Raw genomic sequence first — 7,927 nt, 5'->3', positions numbered from 1 at the left:
AATTACAGTGCATGCTTCCAGTTGGGCTGTGGGTGCTTCAGTGCAACAGATCATATGCAATTACAGTGCATGCTTCCAGTTCGTCTGCAGGTGCTTCCTTTCAACAGATGTTGTGCAATTACAGTGCATGCTTCCAGTTCGGCTGTGTTTGCTTCCTTTCAACAGATGTTGTGCAATTACAGTGCATGCTTCCAGTTCGGCTGTGGTTGCTTCCTTTCAACAGATGTTGTGCAATTACAGTGCATGCTTCCAGTTGGGCTGTGTGTGCTTCAGTGCAACAGATCATGTACAATTACAGTGCATGCTTCCAGTTCGGCGGTGGGCGCTTCCGTGCAACAGATCATGTAACATTACAATGCATGCTTCCAGTTCGGCTGTGGTTGCTTCCTTTCAACAGATGTTGTGCAATTACAGTGCATGCTTCCAGTTCGGCTGTGGTTGCTTCCTTTCAACAGATGTTGTGCAATTACAGTGCATGCTTCCAGTTCGGCTGTGGTTGCTTCCTTTCAACAGATGTTGTGCAATTACAGTGCATGCTTCCAGTTGGGCTGTGTGTGCTTCAGTGCAACAGATCATGTACAATTACAGTGCATGCTTCCAGTTCGGCCGTGGGCGCTTCCGTGCAACAGATCATGTAACATTACAATGCATGCTTCCAGTTCGGCTGTGGTTGCTTCCTTTCAACAGATGTTGTGCAATTACAGTGCATGCTTCCAGTTCGGCTGTGGTTGCTTCCTTTCAACAGATGTTGTGCAATTACAGTGCATGCTTCCAGTTGGGCTGTGTGTGCTTCAGTGCAACAGATCATGTACAATTACAGTGCATGCTTCCAGTTCGGCTGCGGGTGCTTCTTTTCAACAGATATTGTGCAATTACAGTGCATGCTTCCAGTTCGTCTGTGGTTGCTTCCTTTCAACAGATGTTGTGCAATTACAGTGCATGCTTCCAGTTCGGCTGTGTTTGCTTCCTTTCAACAGATGTTGTGCAATTAGAGTGCATGCTTCCAGTTGGGCTGTGTTTGCTTCAGTGCAACAGATCATATGCAATTACAGTGCATGCTTCCAGTTCGGCTGCGGGTGCTTCCGTGCAACAGATCATGTACAATTACAGTGCATGCTTCCAGTTCGGCTGCGGGTGCTTCTTTTCAACAGATATTGTGCAATTACAGTGCATGCTTTCAGTTCGGCTGTGGTTGCTTCCTTTCAACAGATATTGTGCAATTACAGTGCATGCTTCCAGTTGGGTTGTGGGTGCTTCAGTGCAACAGATCATATGCAATTACAGTGCATGCTTCCAGTTCGGCTGCGGGTGCTTCCGTGCAACAGATCATGTACAATTACAGTGCATGCTTCCAGTTCGGCTGCGGGTGCTTCCGTGCAACAGATCATGTACAATTACAGTGCATGCTTCCAGTTAGCCATGGGTGCTTCCTTTCAACAGATATTGTGCTATTACAGTGCATGCCTTCAGTTCGGCAGTGGGTGCTTCCTTGTAATAGATAATGTGCAATTAGTAATTACAATGCATGCTTCCAGTTCGGCTGCGGGTGCTTCCGTGCAACAGGTCATGTGCAATTACAATGCATGCTTCCAGTTCGGCTGCGGGTGCTTCCGTGCAACAGGTCATGTGCAATTACAATGCATGCTTCCAGTTCAGCTGTGGGTGCTTCGTGCAAGAGATCATGTACAATTACAATGCATGCTTCCAGTTCGACTGTGGGTGCTTCCTTGTAACAGATCATGTGCAATTAGCAATCACAATGCATGCTTCCAGTTCGGCCGTGGGTGCTTCCTTGTAACAGATAATGTGCAATTAGTAATTACAATGCATGCTTCCAGTTCGGCTGCGGGTGCTTCCGTGCAACAGGTCATGTGCAATTACAATGCATGCTTCTAGTTCAGCTGTGGGTGCTTCGTGCAAGAGATCATGTACAATTACAATGCATGCTTCCAGTTCGGCTGTGGGTGCTTTCTTGTAACAGATCATGTGCAATTAGCAATTACAATGCATGCTTCCAGTTCAGCCGTGGGTGCTTCCTTGTAACAGATCATGTGCAATTAGTAATTACAATGCATGCTTCCAGTTCAGCTGTGGGTGCTTCGTGCAAGAGATCATGTACAATTACAGTGCATGCTTCCAGTTCGGCCGTGGGTGCTTCCTTGTAACAGATCATGTGCAATTAGCAATTACAATGCATGCTTCCAGTTCAGCTGTGGGTGCTTCCTGCAAGAGATCATGTACAATTACAGTGCATGCTTCCAGTTTGGCCGTGGGTGCTTCCTTGTAACAGATCATGTGCAATTAGTAATTACAATGCATGCTTCCAGTTCGGCTGTGGGTGCTTCCTTGTAACAGATCATGTGCAATTAGTAATTACAATGCATGCTTCCAGTTCAGCTGTGGGTGCTTCGTGCAAGAGATCATGTACAATTACAGTGCATGCTTCCAGTTCGGCCGTGGGTGCTTCCTTGTAACAGGTCATGTGCAATTACAATGCATGCTTCCAGTTCGGCTGCAGGTGCTTCCTTGTAACAGATCATGTGCAATTAGCAATTACAATGCATGCTTCCAGTTCAGCCGTGGGTGCTTCCTTGTAACAGATCATGTGCAATTAGTAATTACAATGCATGCTTCCAGTTCAGCTGTGGGTGCTTCATGCAAGAGATCATGTACAATTGCAGTGCATGCTTCCAGTTTGGCCGTGGGTGCTTCCTTGTAACAGATCATGTGCAATTAGTAATTACAATGCATGCTACCAGTTCGGCTATGGGTGCTTCCGTGCAACAGGTCATGTGCAATTACAATGCATGCTTCCAGTTCAGCTGTGGGTGCTTCCTTGTAACAGATCATGTGCAATTAGTAATTACAATGCATGCTTCCAGTTCAGCTGTGGGTGCTTCGTGCAAGAGATCATGTACAATTACAGTGCATGCTTCCAGTTCGGCCGTGGGTGCTTCCTTGTAACAGATCATGTGCAATTAGTAATTACAATGCATGCTTCCAGTTCAGCTGTGGGTGCTTCGTGCAAGAGATCATGTACAATTACAATGCATGCTTCCAGTTCGGCTGTGGGTGCTTCCTTGTAACAGATCATGTGCAATTAGCAATTACAATGCATGCTTCCAGTTCGGCCGTGGGTACTTCCTTGTAACAGATCATGTGCAATTAGTAATTACAATGCATGCTTCCAGTTCAGCTTTGGGTGCTTCGTGCAAGAGTTCATGTACAATTACAGTGCATGCTTCCAGTTCGGCTGCGGGTGCTTCCTTGTAACAGATCATGTGCAATTAGCAATTACAATGCATGCTTCCAGTTCGGCTATGGGTGCTTCCGTGCAACAGGTCATGTGCAATTACAATGCATGCTTCCAGTTCAGCTGTGGGTGCTTCCTTGTAACAGATCATGTGCAATTAGTAATTACAATGCATGCTTCCAGTTCAGCTGTGGGTGCTTCGTGCAAGAGATCATGTACAATTACAGTGCATGCTTCCAGTTCGGCCGTGGGTGCTTCCTTGTAACAGATCATGTGCAATTAGTAATTACAATGCATGCTTCCAGTTCAGCTGTGGGTGCTTCGTGCAAGAGATCATGTACAATTACAATGCATGCTTCCAGTTCGGCTGTGGGTGCTTCCTTGTAACAGATCATGTGCAATTAGCAATTACAATGCATGCTTCCAGTTCGGCCGTGGGTGCTTCCTTGTAACAGATCATGTGCAATTAGTAATTACAATGCATGCTTCCAGTTCAGCTGTGGGTGCTTCGTGCAAGAGATCATGTACAATTACAGTGCATGCTTCCAGTTCGGCCGTGGGTGCTTCCTTGTAACAGATCATGTGCAATTAGTAATTACAATGCATGCTTCCAGTTCGGCTGCGGGTGCTTCCGTGCAACAGGTCATGTGCAATCACAATGCATATTTCCAGTTCGCCTGTGGGTGCTTCCTTGTAACAGATATTGTGCAATTAGTAATTACAATGCATGCTTCCAGTTCAGCTGTGGGTGCTTCTGTGCAACAGATAATGTGCAATTACAATGCATGCTTCCAGTTCGGCCATGGGTGTTTCTGTGCAATACATCATGTGCAATTACAATGCATGCTTCCAGTTTGGGGGGTAGGTGTTTCTATGCAACAGATCATGCAACAGATCATATACAATTACAATGCATGCTTCCAGTTCGGCTGCGGGTGCTTCCGTGCAACAGATCATGTACAATTACAATGCATGCTTCCAGTTGGCCATGGGTGCTTTTTTCAACAGATATTGTGCAATTACAGTGCATGCTTCCAGTTCGGCTGTGGGTGCTTCCTTGTAACAGATCATGTGCAATTAGCAATTACAATGCATGCTTCCAGTTCAGCCGTGGGTGCTTCCTTGTAACAGATCATGTGCAATTAGTAATTACAATGCATGCTTCCGGTTCAGCTGTGGGTGTTTCGTGCAAGATATCATGTACAATTACAGTGCATGCTTCCAGTTCGGCCGTGGGTGCTTCCTTGTAACAGATCATGTGCAATTAGCAATTACAATGCATGCTTCCAGTTCAGCTGTGGGTGCTTCCTGCAAGAGATCATGTACAATTACAATGCATGCTTCCAGTTCAGCTGTGGGTGCTTCGTGCAAGAGATCATGTACAATTACAGTGCATGATTCCAGTTTGGCCGTGGGTGCTTCCTTGTAACAGATCATGTGCAATTAGTAATTACAATGCATGCTTCCAGTTCGGCTGCGGGTGCTTCCGTGCAACAGGTCATGTGCAATTACAATGCATGCTTCCAGTTCAGCTGTGGCTGCTTCCTTGTAACAGATCATGTGCAATTAGTAATTACAAAGCATGCTTCCAGTTCAGCTGTGGGTGCTTCGTGCAAGAGATCATGTACAATTACAGTGCATGCTTCCAGTTCGGCCGTGGGTGCTTCCTTGTAACAGGTCATGTGCAATTACAATGCATGCTTCCAGTTCGGTTGCAGGTGCTTCCTTGTAACAGATCATGTGCAATTAGCAATTACAATGCATGCTTCCAGTTCAGCCGTGGGTGCTTCCTTGTAACAGATCATGTGCAATTAGTAATTACAATGCATGCTTCCAGTTCAGCTGTGGGTGCTTCGTGCAAGAGATCATGTACAATTACAGTGCATGCTTCCAGTTCGGCCGTGGGTGCTTCCTTGTAACAGATCATGTGCAATTAGCAATTACAATGCATGCTTCCAGTTCGGCCGTGGGTGCTTCCTTGTAACAGATCATGTGCAATTAGCAATTACAATGCATGCTTCCAGTTCGGCCGTGGGTGCTTCCTTGTAACAGATCATGTGCAATTAGCAATTACAGTGCATGCTTCCAGTTCAGCTGTGGGTGCTTCGTGCAAGAGATCATGTGCAATTACAATGCATGCTTCCAGTTCGGTTGCAGGTGCTTCCTTGTGACAGATCATGTGCAATTAGCAATTACAATGCATGCTTCCAGTTCTGCCGTGGGTGCTTCCTTGTAACAGATCATGTGCAATTAGTAATTACAATGCATGCTTCCAGTTCAGCTGTGGGTGCTTCGTGCAAGAGATCATGTTCAATTACAGTGCATGCTTCCAGTTCGGCCGTGGGTGCTTCCTTGTAACAGATCATGTGCAATTAGTAATTACAATGCATGCTTCCAGTTCGGCTGCGGGTGCTTCCGTGCAACAGGTCATGTGCTATCACAATGCATAATTCCAGTTCGGCTGTAGGTGCTTCCTTGTAACAGATCATGTGCAATTAGCAATTACAATGCATGCTTCCAGTTCGGCCGATGCTTCATTGTAACAGATCATGTGCAATTAGTAATTAGAATGCTTGCTTCCAGGTTTGTTTTGACGTTTTTTCAGAGGTGCTAAGGTGTCAGCGGTGTTGGATAACCATAGGGTGAAGTTGGCGGCGGCTTCGTTAGTGTTAGAAGAGAGGGCTGGGGTGTTTCGAAGGAGCGATGCGGAGATTTGGTCCGTGGTGATTTTGTTCCAGTTTCTTTGCAGGGTCGGTTGGAGGTGGATGCTGGGTTTTGGTTTGTTGTAGGTGAAGTGAACGCAGCTGTGGTCAGTCCAGAGGAGGTCCGTGGTGTGGCTGAAGGAGACATGGTTGCTGGATGTGAAGATGGGGTCGAGTGTGTGACCTGCGATGTGGGTGGGGGAAGTGACTAGTTGTTGAAGTCCGAGATCGGCGAGGTTGTCCACGAGGGTGGCGGTGTTGCGGTCGTGGATCTTTTCAAGGTGAAAGTTGAGGTCTCCCAGAAGGATGTAGTCTTTGGAGGGGAGCACGTGTGGGGTGATGAAGTCCGTGATGTCTTCACTCAATTTTGCGCGGGGTCCTGGTGGTCTGTAGAGGAGGGTGCCTCTGAGTGTGGTTTTGGGGTCGATGTGGATCTGGAAGTGAAGGTGTTCGGAGTTAGCGAGGTTGGCGTCAGAGCTGGTTGAGATGCGGATTGATTTCTTCATTCTTCGCATGCTCAGAAAAACTTTTCGCTGGATCCCCTCCGAAACAAGGAAAACAGTCACCCACGCTTTGGTCACGAGCCGACTGGACTACGGAAACACCCTCTACGCAGGCACTACCGCAAAACTCCAGAAGAAACTCCAACGAATCCAAAACGCCTCAGCCAGGCTCATATTAGACATCCCACGCAACGAACATATCTCTGGTCACCTTAAAGACCTCCACTGGCTACCCGTCAACAAGAGGATCACTTTCCGACTGCTAACCCACGCACACAAATCACTCTACGACATCGGACCAGAATGCCTCAACTCACGACTGTCCTTCTACACCCCCTCCCGCCAACTACGCTCTTCCAGCCAAGCCCTCGCCTCTGTACCTCGCATCAACAAGACCACCATGGGAGGCAGATCCTTTTCATACCTGGCTGCTAAAACATGGAACTCACTCCCCGCTTACCTTCGCCTTACCCAGAACCACCCAGCATTCAGAAAGCAACTTAAAACGTGGATATTTGACAAGTAATCCTCCTCCCCTCCTAAGCGCCTGGAAACCCTCTGGGTATGTAGTGCGCTATATAAATTCTATGACTTGACTTGACTTGATGCTTCCAGTTCAGCTGTGGGTGCTTCGTGCAAGAGATCATGTACAATTACAGTGCATGCTTCCAGTTTGGCCGTGGGTGCTTCCTTGTAACAGATCATGTGCAATTAGCAATTACAATGCATGCTTCCAGTTCGGCCGTGGGTGCTTCCTTGTAACATATCATATGCAATTAGTAATTACAATGCATGCTTCCAGTTCAGCTGTGGGTGCTTCGTGCAAGAGATCATGTACAATTACAGTGCATGCTTCCAGTTTGGGGGGTAGGTGTTTCTATGCAACAGATCATGCAACAGATCATGTACAATTACAATGCATGCTTCCAGTTCGGCTGCGGGTGCTTCCGTGCAACAGATCATGTACAATTACAATGCATGCTTCCAGTTGGCCATGGGTGCTTCCTTTCAACATATATTGTGCAATTACAGTGCATGCTTCCAGTTCAGCCGTGGGTGCTTCCTTGTAACAGATAATGTGCAATTAGTAATTACAATGCATGCTTCCAGTTCGGCTGCGGGTGCTTCCGTGCAACAGGTCATGTGCAATTACAATGCATGCTTCCAATTCGGCTGCAGGTGCTTCCTTGTAACAGATCATGTGCAATTAGCAATTACAATGCATGCTTCCAGTTCAGCCGTGGGTGCTTCCTTGTATCAGATCATGTGCAATTATTAATTACAATGCATGCTTTCAGTTCAGCTGTGGGTGCTTCGTGCAAGAGATCATGTACAATTACAGTGCATGCTTCCAGTTTGGCCGTGGGTGCTTCCTTGTAACAGATATTGTGCAATTAGTAATTACAATGCATGCTTCCAGTTCAACTGTGGGTGCTCCTGTGCAACAGATAATGTGCAATTACAATGTA

Source organism: Lissotriton vulgaris, chromosome 1_1 (genome assembly GCF_964263255.1).
Source record: "Lissotriton vulgaris chromosome 1_1, aLisVul1.2, whole genome shotgun sequence".
NCBI lineage: Eukaryota > Metazoa > Chordata > Amphibia > Caudata > Salamandridae > Lissotriton > Lissotriton vulgaris.
This window is presented reverse-complemented; position numbering follows the sequence as displayed.